The sequence below is a fragment of the Bufo bufo genome, chromosome 3 (assembly GCF_905171765.1).
Source record: "Bufo bufo chromosome 3, aBufBuf1.1, whole genome shotgun sequence".
NCBI lineage: Eukaryota > Metazoa > Chordata > Amphibia > Anura > Bufonidae > Bufo > Bufo bufo.
In genome coordinates, this window is record NC_053391.1 from 688,237,297 (window position 1) to 688,255,634 (window position 18,338).

The 18,338-nt window shown below is 48.3% G+C and overlaps 1 long non-coding RNA gene across 1 annotated transcript; it reads right to left on the reverse strand.

The window, feature by feature from the left end:
- Positions 1 to 1,026: 1,026 nt before the first annotated feature.
- Positions 1,027 to 16,628, reverse strand: LOC120994257. The gene is made up of 3 exons (XR_005777372.1): positions 16,617 to 16,628; positions 15,405 to 15,408; positions 1,027 to 1,134 (listed from the first exon to the last, which is right to left on the reverse strand). It is a non-coding gene; the product is annotated as an uncharacterized LOC120994257 (long non-coding RNA).
- Positions 16,629 to 18,338: the final 1,710 nt, after the last annotated feature.

The following is an 18,338-nucleotide window of genomic DNA, read 5'->3' on the forward strand; positions in this document are numbered from 1 at the left end:
TTACCTTTTAAGAGTTTATGTCTTTTTGGTCTATGCTTCTATGGTCCTAAGGGCTGTTTCACACGAGCGGATGCCGTGTGGGCAACCGCTCCGTGAAAGAGTGCCAAGAACCGATGCAGACTGCAGAGGCACGGAGCATTAACATGACTGATAATGCTCCGTGCCTCTCTGTGATCTCTTTACTACGAAATCACAGTGACAACTGTGATTTCGTAGTAAAGAGATAACAGAGAGGCACGGAGCATTATCAGTCATGTTAATGCTCCGTGCCTCTGCAGTCTGCATCGGGTCTTGGCACTCTTTCACGGAGCGGATGCCACGCACGGCATCCGCTCGTGTGAAACAGCCCTAAGTCTCTCTGTGCTACAATGCAGAGACAGTGCCCTGTTTATATAGGCTGGTCATGTTGTAAACTATACCATGTGGTATCGATTAGCATATTAATTAGTTGTGGTAGCTAGAATAGTTAGATTATGTTTTATAAGAATTTATATGTTGATCGTGGGTAGCTTTTATATCAAAAGCTTATGAAGTGTTATAAACGCCTTATGAAGTGTTATAAAATTGCTAAATTTATTTATAAAGCCGCCATGAAATATTTACTGTCGACTTTATGAAGTTTTATATAAAATAAGCTTTTATAAGGGGGATAAAATCACTGTCAAGAATACAGACTGTGCCATGTCCAGAGGGTGTCACGAGCATGTCTGTAGAAAAGTCTAAAACAGCTGTCACGAGCTTCTAGAACAAAGCTTTTGTATTAAGGTGTCATGACCATTGCATTAGATACGGCTCGATTACAAGAATACATCCTGTGATCTCTGTCATGCCCTTGTAGAGCACGTCTTGTGACGGGGGTCTGACAAAATCATGAGTTAATCATGGCAAAATCATGAGTTAATCATTTTGCTTTTAAATGCAATTGTAAACTGACTGTTATTAGCAGGCATCGGAGAAGTGATAACTATTATAAACCTAATATGATGCGATATAAAATTAATATCAAGCGATATAAAGCAAGCGATATAAAATTTATATCAAGCGATATAAAATTTATATCAAGCGATATAAAAGGGGGCGTGTAAAAGGGGGCGTGATACCTGTCAATTTGACGAACCATATACCCTCTTACTACTATTCTGCACCTCTAGCTCAGAAGTGTTTATCTCAAGTGGTGCATGATATCAGATTAAGATTGGGTGACTTTCATCATAAATTTTTTTGGTGTGTATTAATAGAAAAAAGAATATGTCTCAATTGCCATTCTGCTGTGATGTTACATTGTACTACAGCCATTTACGGGGTGTATTGAAAGGAAATAAACTTACGTCCAATATAAAGATGAGCAAATCGAAGCTGACAAAGTGGAATTCTTTACGAATCACAGGAAAAATTTGATACGCACCTAATGCGAATTTCCTCGCGCTTCGTAGCAACGAATAACATTTTTTCTAAAATGGCTGCTGCACGTGTGAGGACATGGGGCAAGGAACTCTGGGAAGGCGGGATCACCCAGATTGACATGCCTGCATGCAGCCAATCAGCAGCCAGCCATCCCTGTGATGTTACAGCCCTATAAATAGCCTCTGCCATCTTGGATTCTGCCATTTTCCAGTGTACTTAGTGCAGGGAGAGACGTCAGCAGGCGCTAGGGACAGTGCTAGGAAAGACTTCATTGTGCAAAAAAAAACTATTTACAAGTTCAGGGAAAGATTATTCAAGGTGTAGGGAAAGGATAGGGAGGAATCATTCCACAGCATTTATGTAGAACAGGGTTCAGTAGGGGAGGTTACAGCCTGGGAAATAGGAACAATCCCATTACACTTTGCTGCACTGACTGGGGATCCAAATTGCCATTATACAGCTCTGTAATTCCAGCAAACCGTTCGTGCAAGTGCTGTTAACAGGCATTAACAGAGATTATTACAAGGCAATATTTCTACGTCTTATTTGCCCTTGTGTGGTGCACTTATCTGTAGTAAAGGCTTTTTTGGGGTGTTTTAGCGGAAAAATAAAAAATATATTTGCCGCTCAGCACTGCAGTTATTTCTTTTAAAGCCTTTTATAACGTGTGTTAGCGCAAAAAGAAAAAAATACATTTGCCGCTCTGCGTTGCAGTAATCTTTTTCAAAGGCTTTTGTGGTGTGTTTTAGAGGAAAAAATACATTTGATGCTCTGCGGTGCAGTTATTTCTTGTACAGCCTTTTGTGACGTATATTAGCTCAAAAGGCAAAAATACATTTGCCGCTCAGCGGTGCGGTTATCTGTAGTAAAGGCTTTTGTGGGGTCTTTTAATCTCCTTTTTATTTATTTGATCTCACAGTATGTCAGACAGAGAAGTGCCAGGTCATGTACAGTGGAGTGACAGAGACCTAAATGTTTCTGGCGCAGGCATAGGTCGCAGCAGAGTAAGTGGCCGTGGCAGCAGGGGTTACATCGAGAGGCCTAAGCTCCCAGTCTTAGCTAGCGGTCATGTCGTCACCAGCAACCCAGCGGTTTTTGAGTGGTTGATTCGATCTTCGACTTCGTCACAATTGACATCAGACACTCCCAGCCTGCTCATTGCAATTTTGGCGTCACTGGAACAGGATCGGATTGAATTGTGTGCCTATCCCTGCTACAACAGAACCGGATACAATTGTGTGCCAACATGATCAAATTGCATGTTTTACAGTACTGCAAGATCTGAGAATTGTGCCAAAACCCTGAAAATGGACTTTATTACTTTCATTGCGGGACCAGAAAACGCTGCATTGTGCGCGTCAGCAGTACAAGGGTTAATCAGCCACTTTTCCCTCATGGCTCAGTGTCTTCATGGCTTTCAAGAGCGCGAAAATGATGACTACGCCCTCCTAGAAGCGGGAACTCTCAAGCCTGCCCACCAAGAACTTTGCAATTTGAGCCAAGGGAGTGCAGACTCCTCCCTCTGGGCTCCACCCTCACTTCCTGAATGCACCCCGACAGAGGAGCCAAGGGTAGATGGCACTCCCATCACCTAAATGGGACCAGATGACGATACAGGGAGAACTCGTCTACAAGGCCACCGTACCTGAGATTTGGGTTTCCCAGCTCGTGAAGAGAGCTGGCCCCTGCACGTTTGGAAAGTCCCTGGAGCCTGCGCATGCCACCACTAGTGGAGAGACAGCCTCCGCCGATCAAGTTAAGATGGCCACCGCACTCAAGCCTGGTCCCACGAAAGACCTCAAAAGCGAAGTCGTTCAGGCACTGGAAGTGCCTGCACTGCCAAGTACCCCATCGCCAGCGACCAGTGTCCCGGTCCAGGAACAAGCTGCGTCCTCCAAGGAGCCAAACACAGTCCCGAAAACAGCAGCGACCGACGACGATGATCACCAGGAGGCCCAGGCCCGGTCCGAAGCTGCCCCTGCACCACTCCCGGTGGGTCCCGATACTGTCACGAGGGTATCAAGAGCCACGTCTGACTCCGTTATACCCGGGTCAGGAAGTCGCAGCGGGTGGCTGCGCGCTCTATATCTAAAGATCATGGTGTTTCTTAGTTATTGTTTTCTGTGTTTGCCTTGCTATCCTTTTTGTCTCTTTTAGGGATCCGTAGCTTCTCCTCCTCAGCTGTTTCGTGTCTGCCACTCCCTACCTCCTTATATTCTCCCCTCACACTTCTCTAGTTGCCAGTTATAGAGCTTCCTGCCTGGACATCTATACTGACCCACTGGAGTGGTTAATCCTGGTTGTTGTTCCTGTGTGCTACCCTCCGGATCCCTGTTTGGCTTATTGTTGTCTCCTGTTGTCGCCCACCTGGGAATATATGTTGAGTCTGTGTTGTCTGTCCTCCCCTTGGTGTTTTCCCTTAGAGTTAGTGGTGCGGACTAGTGTTCCCATCGCCCTGTTCACTACCTAGGGCTCAGCTCAGGGAAAGCCAGGGCTTTAGGCACGTGATCGGCGTACGGGTGAGGAACCCGTCTAGGGACGTCAGGGCAGCCAGGTGCCAGCCGCCAGGTGAGTCAGGGGTCACCATCTTCCCTCTCACTTGGGCAGAACCTTCCTCGTTCCCTCCCTCTGTGTCACGTATGTGATAGCCACGCCGACCGTGATATTATAACTGGCCCTTACTTTTTGAAAAAAAAAAATTATAATTTTACATTTTTTGTTTGTTGTTTTTTTTTTCTCTCTCTACTTAGAATCCAATATGGATCCTATTGATGCCTTGGCAGAACAGCTTCAAAGCCTGTCTTTGGAGGTGGCAGGATTGAAGGCGTCTGTTCTCCAACAACAGCAGCAAATGCAGCAGACCGCACCCCCAGCGGTTGCTATGGGTAACCAGGTTGTCACTGAACCCAAGGTTGCTCTTCCCGACAGATTTTCTGGGGGAAGGGACAAATTTGCAACGTTCCGTGAGGCCTGCAAATTATATTTTAAGTTGCGCCCTTACTCCTCAGGTCATGAAGAACAGCGGGTTGGGATTGTCATTTCCCTGCTTCAGGGGGATCCGCAATCCTGGGCGTTCTCGTTACCCCCTGGTTCTCAGGCTCTTCGGTCAGTGGAGGGATTTTTTGGGGCTTTGGGTCTCATATATGATGACCCTGACCGAGTCGCCCTGGCTGAGTCGAAGTTACGGAGACTCCTACAGGGAGATCGGTCAGCAGAGGAATATTGCTCAGAGTTCCGTAGGTGGGCTACGGATACTCAGTGGAACGACCCGGCTCTCAGGAGTCAGTTCTGCTCTGGGTTATCTGAAAGGGTTAAGGATGCACAGGCGCTGTATGAGACCCCCCTTTCCCTTGATGCTGTTATGTCCCTCTCTATCAGAATAGATAGACGTCTTAGGGAGAGATCGAAAATTCCGGAGCAATTGTTTACCTCTCCCAAGCAACAGTCAGCCTGTACTGACTTAGATGAGCCTATGCAGCTAGGCGGAACTTCTCGTCAGGTCCGTCCTCCCGAGATTCGCCGTAGGGGGGGGGCTTGTTTTTTCTGTGGGGGGAGGGGTCATTTCATTAATGTCTGTCCCTCCTTTCTCAAAAACAAAAGACCGTCGGAAAACTACTAACCCCGGGCTGTGCGGAGGATGTCAGCCGGGGGGGATACGTTTCCTCCATACGAACATCTCAATTTGTGTTACCAGCGGTCATTGTTTTTGGTGTTAAGACGGAGTCTATTTCTGTTTTTCTAGACAGTGGAGCAGGGGTAAACTTGATTGATGCCCATTTTGCCCGCACTATGGGTTTGTCTCTCTGTACGCTGCAGAGACCTATTCCCGTATTCGCTATAGATTCTGCTCCTCTGTCTCAGAGAAACCTCACCCACATTGTTCGTAATTTACACCTTCGGGTAGGGGACCACCATAATGAGTGTCTTTCATGTTACGTTCTGGAGGGCCTTCCCTCTCCGGTGGTATTGGGTCTTCCCTGGTTGGTAGTGCACAATCCACTGGTGGATTGGCAGGCCAGGGAGATATTGGAGTGGAGTGAGCATTGCAGAGAGAATTGCTTAAATAACAATTGCTTAATCGCCTCCATAGCTTCCCTACCTACATTTATTTCGGACTTTGAGGACGTTTTTTCTGAAAAGGGTTGTCAGAAACTACCACCTCATCGTCCTTATGATTGCCCGGTTAACCTGATTCCCGGGGCAAAATTACCCAAGTCCAGGTTGTATAATCTTTCGGGTCCCGAGAGACAAGCCATGAAAGATTATATCTCCGAGAGTCTGGCTAAGGGACACATCAGACCCTCTTCTTCACCCGTGGCTGCAGGGTTTTTCTTTGTTAAAAAGAAAGATGGGGGCCTGCGTCCTTGCTTAGATTTCCGTGAGTTAAACCAGATAACCATCCGTGACCCATACCCTCTTCCTCTCATTCCTGACCTTTTTAATCAGATTGCGGGTGCTAAGTGGTTCTCCAAACTTGATCTTAGGGGGGCCTACAATCTGATTCGTATCAGGGAAGGGGATGAGTGGAAGACAGCTTTTAACACCCCTGAGGGGCATTATGAAAATCTTGTTATGCCTTTCGGTCTGACCAATGCCCCTGCTGTCTTCCAACATTTCGTTAATGATATTTTTAGTCATCTCGTCGGCAGGTTTGTAGTCATATACCTAGATGATATCTTAATTTATTCGGCTGATCTGAAAACACATGAGGTGCATGTCAGGCAAGTACTGCAGGTCCTACGGACGAATAAATTATATGCGAAAATTGAAAAATGTGTCTTCGCTGTTCAGGAATTACAGTTCCTGGGATATCTATTATCTGCTTCAGGTTTCCGCATGGATCCTGGGAAGGTCCAGGCAATTTTAGATTGGGATCTTCCTGAGAACCTTAAAGCCCTACAACGGTTTTTGGGTTTCGCTAATTTCTATAGAAAGTTCATTAAAAATTATTCAGTGATCGTTAAACCCCTTACCGACATGACTAGGAAGGGGACGGATTTTTCCAAATGGTCTGACGCCGCTAAAGATGCATTTTCCTCTCTAAAGGAGAGGTTTACCTCGGCACCTGTTCTAATTCAACCTGATGTCTCCCAGCCTTTTATTGTCGAGGTAGATGCGTCAGAGGTGGGAGTGGGAGCTGTATTGTCTCAGGGTCCGTCTCCTGGCAAATGGCGTCCTTGCGCTTTCTTTTCCAAAAAATTATCTTCTGCAGAGAAGAATTATGATATTGGAAATAGGGAACTGTTGGCGATTAAACTGGCGCTTGAAGAGTGGCGTCACTTCTTAGAGGGAGCAATCCACCCCGTCACGGTGATTACGGATCACAAGAACCTTCTGTACCTAGAATCGGCTAAACGTCTCACCCCTAGACAAGCTAGGTGGTCGCTATTCTTTACCAGATTTAACTTTGTAATCACCTATCGTCCTGGGGCAAAAAATACCAAGGCAGACGCATTATCTCGTAGTTTCCCTGGAGGGGGTAATGTTTGTGATCCGGTACCTATTTTACAAAGAGGAGTGGTTGTCTCTGCTGTACACTCTGTTCTAGAGGGAAAGGTGTTAGAGGCTCAGGGGGACGCCCCGGCCTCTTGCCCCTCAGAGAAATTGTTTGTACCGTTAAACCTGCGTCTTGAATTATTAAAAGAACATCATAATTCGGCACTTGCTGGACACCCGGGTAGTAAAGCAACCTTGGAGCTTTTATCTCGTCGTTTTTGGTGGCCAAGGTTGCGTCAGGATGTAATGGATTTCGTGTCTACTTGTTCTACTTGTGCACGCGCAAAAGTCTCTCATACACGTCCAGCAGGGTCTTTATTGCCACTTTTCATTCCCAATAGGCCATGGACACATCTGTCTATGGATTTCATCACTGACTTACCGTTGTCGGCGGGTAAAACAGTTATCTTGGTAGTAGTAGACAGGTTTAGCAAAATGGTACACTTTATTGCGCTACCCGCACTTCCTAATGCTAAAACTCTCGCTCAGGTGTTTATCAGTGAAATCGTGAAGCTTCACGGGATCCCTTCCGATGTGGTTTCGGATCGGGGAACCCAGTTTATTTCTAAGTTTTGGAAAGCTTTTTGTTCCCGTTTGGGGGTTCACTTGTCCTTTTCCTCAGCTTTCCATCCTCAGTCGAATGGACAGACTGAGCGTACCAACCAAAACCTAGAAACATATTTAAGGTGTTTTGTGTCTGAAAACCAAGAGTTGTGGTCATCATACTTACCGTTAGCTGAGTTTGCCATAAATAATCATTATAAGGAGTCCACTGGCAAGTCACCATTCCTTGGTGCATACGGTTTTCATCCCCAATTTTGTACTTTCAAAGAGGGGGGTCTTCTGGGGTTCCCGAAGAGGAAAGGTTTTCTTCATCTCTTTCATCGGTATGGCAGAAGGTGCAAGTTAACTTGAAAAAGATGAGTGGTAAATATAAATGCATGGCCGATAAGAAACGGTCGCCAGGTCCGGACCTAGGAGTGAATGACTATGTGTGGTTGTCTACTAGGAATATTAAGTTGAAGGTTCCTTCTTGGAAACTGGGTCCTAGGTTCATTGATCCCTATAAAATAGTAGCCGTCATTAACCCTGTGGCTTTTCGCCTGGAGCTACCTCAGACTTTTAAGATCCATAACGTCTTCCATAAATCGTTACTCAAGAAGTATGTTCCACCTCTAGAACCATCGCCGCTGCCACCTCCTCCTGTTATTGTGGATGGTAATCTGGAGTTTCAAATAGCCAGAATTGTTGATTCTCGTCGGGTCCGCCGCTCTCTTCAGTATCTTGTGCATTGGAGGGGTTACGGTCCCGAGGAAAGAATGTGGGTTCCAGCGTCAGAGGTAAACGCCAACAGGTTAATTCAGACTTTCCATGCCTCTCATCCGGAGAGACCTGGTCCTGAGTGTCCGGAGGCCCCTCGTGAAAGGGGGGGTACTGTCACGAGGGTATCAAGAGCCACGTCTGACTCCGTTATACCCGGGGTCAGGAAGTCGCAGCAGGTGGCTGCGCGCTCTATATCTAAAGATCATGGTGTTTCTTAGTTATTGTTTTCTGTGTTTGCCTTGCTATCCTTTTTGTCTCTCTCAGGGATCCGTAGCTTCTCCTCCTCAGCTGTTTCGTGTCTGCCACTCCCTACCTCCTTATATTCTCCCCTCACACTTCTCTAGTTGCCAGTTATAGAGCTTCCTGCCTGGACATCTATACTGACCCACTGGAGTGGTTAATCCTGGTTGTTGTTCCTGTGTGCTACCCTCCGGATCCCTGTTTGGCTTATTGTTGTCTCCTGTTGTCGCCCACCTGGGAATATATGTTGAGTCTGTGTTGTCTGTCCTCCCCTTGGTGTTTTCCCTTAGAGTTAGTGGTGCGGACTAGTGTTCCCATCACCCTGTTCACTACCTAGGGCTCAGCTCAGGGAAAGCCAGGGCTTTAGGCACGTGATCGGCGTACGGGTGAGGAACCCGTCTAGGGACGTCAGGGCAGCCAGGTGCCAGCCGCCAGGTGAGTCAGGGGTCACCATCTTCCCTCTCACTTGGGCAGGGCCTTCCTCGTTCCCTCCCTCTGTGTCACGTATGTAATAGCCACGCCGACCGTGATAGATACCCCTGATAGGCCCAAGCCTGCTCCGCCATGCACACATACTGGTGCGGTGGAGGCGGCTGAAACTTCCACTCCGCCGCCTAGAACCAATACCGTCAGAGCGGGACGTTTGAACCCAGAAGTCCCATGGGAGATCACTACTCATGCCCAGACAGCCTAGGAATATAAATCAGCCGTGGAGGAATGGGTGAAACAAGTTATAGATGATCCCCAGCCAGGAGACCCTAAGCTAACCAGACGCACTGGGACTGTGCCCTGGTTCTCAGTTGAAAGAGGAGTGGGCTCCCTCCAGGACAGTCATTCCGGTGCTGAGATATTTGTGGGCCGCCACTCTGTTAAGCGCCATTACTTGCCCAAGCCCCGTCACAACCTGTACGCAGGGGACCAAGTGGAATACACCCGCATGCGCTCAATCCAAGGCCCATTTGCTGCGAGTGACCCTGCTGGCCAAACCTTTAGCCCCTGCAGTTACCCCAGAGACCTGGCATGAGGACCAAGGCTCTGCAGGGAGAGTCCGTTGTCTGCAAGAAACTCAGGATGGCAGGTTACGTTTCAAGGAACAGCCGCAGCCTGTACCTGAACCACTCATCCCTGACCTGGCTGCACCACCAGCACTGCAGGTGGGCCAGATAAATAATTCTGTTCTAGCATTCAACCCCAGGGTGCAACCATATGTGTTACCGTGAAAGCAGCCCAGGCACCCTCTGTTTGCCTTCCAGAACCCCTTCAGCCGGAGGTATTAACTGCCTCTGAACCGGTTAAGGATCCCGGCTTGCAGCATGTCACTAGAGATGTCCCGAACTATTCGCCGGCGAATAGTTCCCGGCGAACATAGCTTGTTTACGTTCGCCGCGGCGGGCGAACATATGCGATGTTCGGTCCTCCCCCTATTCGTCATCATTGTGTAAACTTTGACCTTGTACCTCACAGTCAGCAGACACATTCCAGCCAATCAGCAGCAGACCCTCCCTCCCAGACCCTCCCACCTCCTGGACAGCATCCATTTTAGATTCATTCGGAAGCTGCATTCTTAGTGAGAGGAGGGACAGTGCAGCTGCTGCTGATTTAATAGGGAAATCGATAGCTAGGCCAGTGTATTCAGTGCCCACTACAGTCCTGAAAGACTCATCTGATCTCTGCTGTAAGGACAGCACCCCAAAAAGCCCTTTTAAGGCCTAGAACATCATTCTGCTTTTTTTCCCATGTGTAATCTAATTGCAGTTGCCTGCCTGCCAGCGTGTGTGTCAGGCTCACAGCGTATACTGTGCTCACTTCCCCAGTTCCACCACTCATATCTGGTGTCACAGTAGCTTGCATTTAAAAAAAAACAAAAACTTTTTTGACTGTAATATAATAGCAGTCAGTTGCCAGCACGCGCGTGTGTTTCATACGCTGCAAGTGCATAGTGTCACCAGCGCAACTCATATCTTGTGTCACATTCGATTACATTTAAAGAAAAAAAACAATTTTGACTGAATAAATAGCAGTCAGTTGCACACACGTGTTTGTGTGTTTAAGGCCCAGCTGCCAGTGCATAGTGTCACTTCAGCGCCATTCATTTCTGGTGTCACATTCGATTACATTTAAAGAAAAACAACAATTTGGACTGTGAATAAATAGCAGTCAGTTGCACACACTTCAGCGCAACTCATATCTGGTGTCACAGTAGCTTGCACGCATAGTACAACTTAACTAATCTAAAAAAAATGACAGGCAGAGGCAGGCCACCCCGCAGGGGCCGTCGTGGTCATGGTGCTGTGAATCCCTTTGGCCCTAGAATAATGCCCAGTGTTCAGAGGCCACGTACCCTGAACTCAAAAAGTTCTGAGGACATAGTTGACTGGCTAACACAGGACACCCAATCTTCTACAGCTTCCGCTCAGAACCTTGACGCACCATCCTCCTCCAGCTCAGCTTCGGGCACCTCTCAAGTTACCACTCGCCCGCCTGCCGCCACCACCAACACTAGCACCACAGCCGCTTCACTTGATCTGTCAGAGGAGTTATTTACACATCAGTTGGAAGAAATGAGTAATGCGCAACCATTATTGCCAGAGGATGTAGATAACAGGGATATGTCTCAGTCAGGCAGCATTACACACATGGACATACGGTGTGATGATGATGATGTTGTACCCGCTGCTGCTTCCTTTGCTGAGTTGTCAGATACAAGTGAAGCGGTTGATGATGACGATGTGTCTGTGGATGTCACGTGGGTGCCCACTTGAAGAGAATAAGAACAGGTGGAAAGTTCTGAGGGGGGAGGTCGTCGCAAGGAGCTAGTGGCACAGTCAGACAGCATGCATCGGCACCCAGGGTCAGCCAAACAGCACGCCAATCAACGCATGCTGTTGCCACCACCAGAATGCCGTCATTGCAGAGCTCAGCAGTGTGGCATTTTTTTTGTGTGTCTGCCTCTGACAACAGCGATGCCATTTGCAACCTGTGCCAAAAGAAACTGAGTCATGGGAAGTCCAACACCCACCTAGGTACAACTGCTTTGCGAAGGTACATGATCGCACATCACAAACGCCTATGAGATCAACACATGAGTAAAAGCAGCACACAAACTCAAAGTGGCCATCCTCCTCCTGGTCCAGCATCTTCAGCCATGTCAACCACTGCTGTCCTCCTTGCCCCCTCTCAACCATCCGCCACTCCGTCTCTCGCCTTGAGCAGTTCCTGCTCATCTGCCCACAGTCAGGTGTCTGTCAAGGACATGTTTGAGCGTAAGAAGCCAATGTCACAAAGTCACCCCCTTGCACGTCGTCTGACAGCTGGCTTGTCTGAACTCTTAGCCCGCCAGCTTTTACCAAAAATTTTGTAGCTATTGGGACATCGCAGTGGAAGGTACCCGGCCGAAATTTCTTTGCACAAAAGGCAATCCCCAACCTGTACTCGATTGTGCAAAAGGAAGTCATGGCATGTCTGGCAAACCGTGTTGGGGCAAGGGTCCATCTGACCACTGATACCTGGTCTGCAAAGCACGGTCAGGGCAGATATATCATCTACACTGCGCATTGGGTAAACCTGCTGACGGCTGCCAAGCATGGAATGCGTGGCTCTGCAGAGGAGTTGGTGACACCGCCACGACTTGCAGGCAGGCCTGCTGCCACCTCCTCTACTCCTCCTACTCCATCCTCTTCCATAACCTCCTCGGCTGAGTCCTCTTCTGCTGCTGCGTCTTGCTCCACATCAACGGCACCCCCCCAGTTCCCCAGGGGCTATTCCACATCCCGGATACGACAGTGTTACGCCATCTTGGGGTTGACTTGCCTGAAAGCAGAGAGTCACACCGGACCAGCACTCCTGTCCGCCCTGAACGCATAGGTGGATCAGTGGCTGACTCCGCACCAACTGGAGATCGGCAAAGTGGTGTGGGACAACGGAAGCAATTTGTTGGCGGCATTGAATTCGGGCAAGTTGACACATGTGCTGTGCATGGCACATGTGTGTAATCTGATCGTACAACGCTTTGTGCATAAGTACCCAGGCTTACAGGACGTCCTGAAGCAGGCCAGGAAGGTGTGTGGCCATTTCAGGCGTTCCTACACGGCCAAGAGCAAATACATTTGGGAACCGGGAGATGGAAAAAGATGCTTGGTCGGTCCTCCTACTTCAAATTTGGGGCACTGCACGTACAATCTAATGTGCCACCAGATATGAGTGGTGTGTTAAGTAGTACTATTATTATCAATTTAATCCCTGTTACGTCCACTATTAGAGGACGTGTATATGGAATCGATTTTAGGAACCAGGAGATGGAAAAAGATGCTTGGTCGGTCCTCCTACTTCAAATTTGGGGCACTGCGCGTGCAATCTAATGTGCCACCAGATATGAGTGGTGTGTTAAATAGTACTTTTCCTATCAGTTTAATCCCTGTTACGTCCCCTATCAGGGGACGTGTATATGGAATCGATTTTAGGAACCGGGAGATGGAAAAAGATGCTTGGTCGGTCCTCCTACTTCAAATTTGGGGCACTGCGCGTGCAATCTAATGTGCCACCAGATATCAGTGGTGTGTTAAGTAGTACTATTCCTATCAGTTTAATCCCTGTTACGTCCCCTATCAGGGGAAGTGTATATGGAATCGATTTTAGGAACCGGGAGATGGAAAAAGGTGCTTGGTCGGTCCTCCTACTTCAAATTTGGGGCACTGCCCAAGGCAGCTCATCTCATAAGGCCTTTTTTAGTCGAATGTATCGCCCACTGTCAGTCCCTTCGGGATCCATCCCTCATACATCTTTATAAAGGTGAGGTAATCTAGACTTTTTTGACCTAGGTGACTTCTCTTCTCAGTGACAATACCTCCTGCTGCACTGAAGGTCCTTTCTGACAGGACACTTGAAGCGGGGCAGGCCAGAAGTTCTATCGCAAATTGGGATAGCTCAGGCCACAGGTCAAACCTGCACACCCAGTAGTCAAGGGGTTCATCACTCCTCAGAGTGTCAATATCTGCAGTTAAGGCGAGGTAGTCTGCTACCTGTCGGTCGAGTCATTCTCTGAGGGTGGACCCCGAAGGGCTGTGGCGATGCGTAGGACTTAAAAAGCTCTGCATGTCCTCCATCAACAACACGTCTGTAAAGCGTCCTGTCCTTGCCGGCGTGGTCGTGGGAGGAGGAGGATTACTTTCACCTCTTCCCCTGTTAGATTCCCGTTGTGCTGTGACATTACCCTTATATGCTGTGTAAAGCATACTTTTTAATTTATTTTGGACCTGCTGCATCCTTTCTGACTTGCGGTAATTCGGTAACATTTCAGGCACTTTCTGCTTATACCGGGGGTCTAGTAGCGTGGCCACCCAGTTCAGGTTGTTCTCCTTCAGCCTTTTTATACGGGGGTCCCTCAACAGGCACGACCGCATGAAAGACCCCATTTGCACAAGGTTGGATGCCGAGCTACTCATGTCCCGTTCCTCGTCCTCAGTGATCTCACTGAAGGTATGTTCTTCCCCCCAGCCACATACAACACCATAGGTACCAGATAGGTGACAACGAGCACCCTGGGATGCCTGTTGTGGTTGGTCTTCCTCCTTCTCCTCAAAGCCACATTCCTCCTCTGACTCCTCTTCCTCACAATCCTCTTCCAGCATTGCCGCAGGTCCAGCAAGCGATGCTGATAAGGCTGTTTCTGGTGGTGATGGTGACCACAACTCTTCCTCTTCCTCTTCACGCTCATCTACGGCCTGATCCAGCACTCTTCGCAGGGCACGCTCCAGGAAGAAAACAAATGGTATGATGTCGCTGATGGTGCCTTCGGTGCAACTGACTAGGTTTGTCACCTCCTCAAAAGGACGCATGAGCCTACAGGCATTGTGCATGAGCGTCCAGTAACGTGGCAAAAAATTCCCAGCTCCACAGAGGCTGTCCTAGCACCCCGGTCATACAAATACTCGTTGACGGCTTTTTCTTGTTGGAGCAGGCGGTCGAACATTAGGAGTGTTAAATTCCAACCTGTCGGGCTGTCGCAAATTAAGCGCCTCACTGGCATGTTGTTTCGCAGCTGGATATCTGAAAAGTGCGCCATGGCCATGTAGGAACGCCTGAAATGGCCACACACCTTCCTGGCCTGCTTGAGGACGTCCTGTAAGCCTGGGTACTTATGCACAAAGCGTTGTACGATGAGATTCAACACATGTGCCATGCACGGCACATGTGGCAACTTGCCCAAATTCGATGCCGCCAACAAATAGCTTCCGTTGTCACACACCACTTTGCCGATCTCCAGTTGGTGCGGAGTCAGCCACTGATCCAACTGTGTGTTCAGGGCGGACAGGAGTGCTGGTCCGGTGTGACTCTCTGCTTTCAGGCAAGTCAACCCCAAGACGGCGTGACACTGCCGTATCCGGGATGTGGAATTGCTCCTGGGAGCTGGGGGGGTGCCGTTGATGTGGAGCAAGACGCAGCAGCAGAAGAGGACTCAGCCGAGGAGGTTATGGAAGAGGATGGAGTAGGAGTTGTAGAGGAGGTGGCAGCAGGCCTGCCTGCAAGTCGTGGCGGTGTCACCAACTCCTCTGCAGAGCCACGCATTCCATGCTTGGCAGCTGTCAGCAGGTTTACCCAATGCGCAGTGTAGGTGATATACCTGCCCTGACCGTGCTTTGCAGACCAGGTATCAGTGGTCAGATGGACCCTTCCCCTAACACTGTGTGCCAGACATGCCATTACTTCCTTTTGCACAATCGAGTACAGGTTGGGGATTGCCTTTTGTGCAAAGAAATTTCGGCCGGGTACCTTCCACTGCGGTGTCCCAATAGCTACAAATTTTTTGAACGCCTCAGACTCCACCAGCTTGTATGGTAAAAGCGGCGGGCTAAGAGTTCAGGCAAACCAGCTGTCAGACGTCGGGCAAGGGGGTGACTTTGTGAAATTGGCTTCTTACGCTCAAACATGTCCTTGACAGACACCTGACTGTGGGCAGATGAGCAGGAACTGCTCAAAGCGAGAGACGGAGTAGCGGATGGTTGAGAAGGGGCAAGGAGGACAGCAGTGGTTGACATGGCTGAAGATGCTGGACCAGGAGGAGGATTGCGGCTTTGAGTTTGTGTGCTGCTTGTACTCATGTGTTGATCCTATAGGCATGTGCGATCATGTGCCTTCGCAAAGCAGTTGTACCTAGGTGGGTGTTGGACTTCCCACGACTCAGTTTCTTTTGGCACATGTTGCAAATGACATCGTTGTTGTCAGAGGCAGACACACCAAAAAATCGCCACACTGCTGAACTCTGCAATGACGACATTCTGGCGGTGGCAACAGCATTCGTTGATTGGCGTGCTGTCTGGCTGACCCCGGGTGCCGATGCATGCTGTCTGACTGTGCCACTAGCTCCTTGCGACGACCTCCCCCTGCTTCCAACTCGTCTCCTCCTCCTCTCTGTCTCCCCATCAGAACTTTCCCCCTGTTCTTCTTCTCTTCGAGCGAGCACCCACGTGACATCCACAGACACATCATCATCATCAACCTCTTCACTTGTATCTGACAACTCAGCAAAGGAAGCAGTAGCTGGTACAACATCATCATCATCATCACACCGTACGTCCATGTGTGTAATGCTGCCTGACTGAGACATATCCCTGTTATCTACATCCTCTGGCAATAATGGTTGCGCATCACTCATTTCTTCCAACTGATGTGTAAATAACTCCTCTGACAGATCAAGTGAAGCGGCTGTGGTGCTAGTGTTGGTGGTGGCGGCAGGCGGGCGAGTGGTAACTTGAGAGGTGCCCGAAGCTGAGCTGGAGGAGGATGGTGCGTCAAGGTTCCGAGCGAAAGCTGTAGAAGATTGGGTGTCCTGTGTTAGCCAGTCAACTATGTCCTCAGAACTTTTCGAGTTCAGGGTACGTGGCCTCTGAAAACTGGGCATTATTCTAGGGTCAAAGGGAATCACAGCACCACGACCACGACGGCCCCTGCGGGGTGGCCTGCCTCTGCCTGTCATTTTTTTTAGATTCGTTAAGTTGTACTATGCGTGCAAGCTACTGTGACACCAGATATGAGTTGCACTGGTGACACTATGCGCTTGCAGCTGGGCCTTAAACACACAAACACGTGTGTGCAACTGACTGCTATTTATTCAGTCAAAATTGTTGTTTTTCTTTAAATGGAATCGAATGTGACACCAGATATGAGTTGCGCTGGTGACACTGTGCATTTGCAGGGCATGAAACACACGTGTGTGTCAGCAACTGACTGCTATTATATTACAGTCAAAAAAATTTTAAATTTTTTTTAAATGCAAGCTACTATGACACCAGATATGAGTGGTGGCACTGGACAAGTGGGCACATTATACGCTGTGAGCCTGACATACACACTGGCAGGCAGGCAACTGCAATTAGATTACACAGGAAAAAAAAAAAAAAGCAGACTGATGTTCTAGCCCTAAAAAGGGCTTTTTGGGGTGCTGTCCTTACAGCAGAGATCAGATGAGTCCTTCAGGACTGTAGTGGACACTGAATACACTGGCCTAGCTATCGATTTCCCTATTAAATCAGCAGCAGCTACACTGTCCCTCCTCTCACTAAGAATGCAGCTTCCGAATGAATCTAAAATGGATGCTGTCCAGGAGGTGGGAGGGTCTGGGAGGGAGGGTCTGCTGCTGATTGGCTGGAATGTGTCTGCTGAAGTTGAATTCGCAATGCGATTAATATAACCTGCATTAATCGTATTGCGATTACAACTTAGATCTGAGTTTCTAATGGTTGTATTGCTAGAATTGACGAATATAACGAATATAGCACTATATTCTCAATCTATATTCTAGCAATACAACAACCATTAGGAACCCAGCTCTAAGTTGAATTCGCAATGCGATTTAATATAACCTGTATTAATCGCATTGCGATTACAACTTAGTCAAATTTGTGACACTGCAGCTTCCGAATAAATCTAAAATGGATGCTGTCCAGGAGGTGGGATGGTCTGGGAGGGAGGGTCTGCTGCTGATTGGCTGGAATATGTCTGCTGACTGTGAGGTACAGGGTCAAAGTTTACACAATGATGACGAATAGGGGGCGGACCGAACATCGCATATGTTCGCCCGCCGCGGCGAACGCGAACAAGCAATGTTCGCCGGGAGCTATTCGCCGGCGAATAGTTCGGGACATCTCTAGTCACCACATGTTGCTGCTCTCCGGAAGGGCTGGTAAGGTGTGGTGCACCCCAATGGGTGTCTGCAGTAAACTAGTGTGCTTCTTTACTGAAGGAATTCAGGTGCAAAACAATACAGGGCTGCCTTCTCCAGTCTCCTTCCTGGCAGAAGAAGGGTTTAATACTAAGGAAAGGCCTGAGCTCTCTCTCTCAAAAGGCTGGTACCTTGGCCAAATTCTAGTGATCTAGGGTCTGTGGCAGAGGATCCCCATCTAAGCATCTTCTTCTGGTCACTCAATAGTCTGGCAGAGTCTTCTCTTCTAAGCACTGTGTTCTAATTGTAGAACACTAGGGGCTCTAACCGCTCTCCTCATATACAGTTTCTATCTGAACTAGAACCTTCTAGTGGGAAGGGTGCATTGGAAAAACTCAGCACAAACAAATACAATGTTACAATTCTGGTCTTTCATAGACTTACATTAGAGCTTCAATGATACTTAATAGCTATGGCACAGTGTTTTTTCCAGACAAAAACAGGTTTTCAGACATAATACCAGAGCTAAACCAGACATCCAAAAGGTTGGTGGTGAACAAGTCTGGCCTTTTCTCTCCAAAACATGCTTTCTTCAAACCTTATGGTAACTGTGGGACATTACCAGCTTCTCATTATTAGCTAGAAAGTCCCAAAAGTCTTTGTATTCATTAACCACTTCCACAGTGCCATGCAAACGCTGTGCATATGAATGTTATAT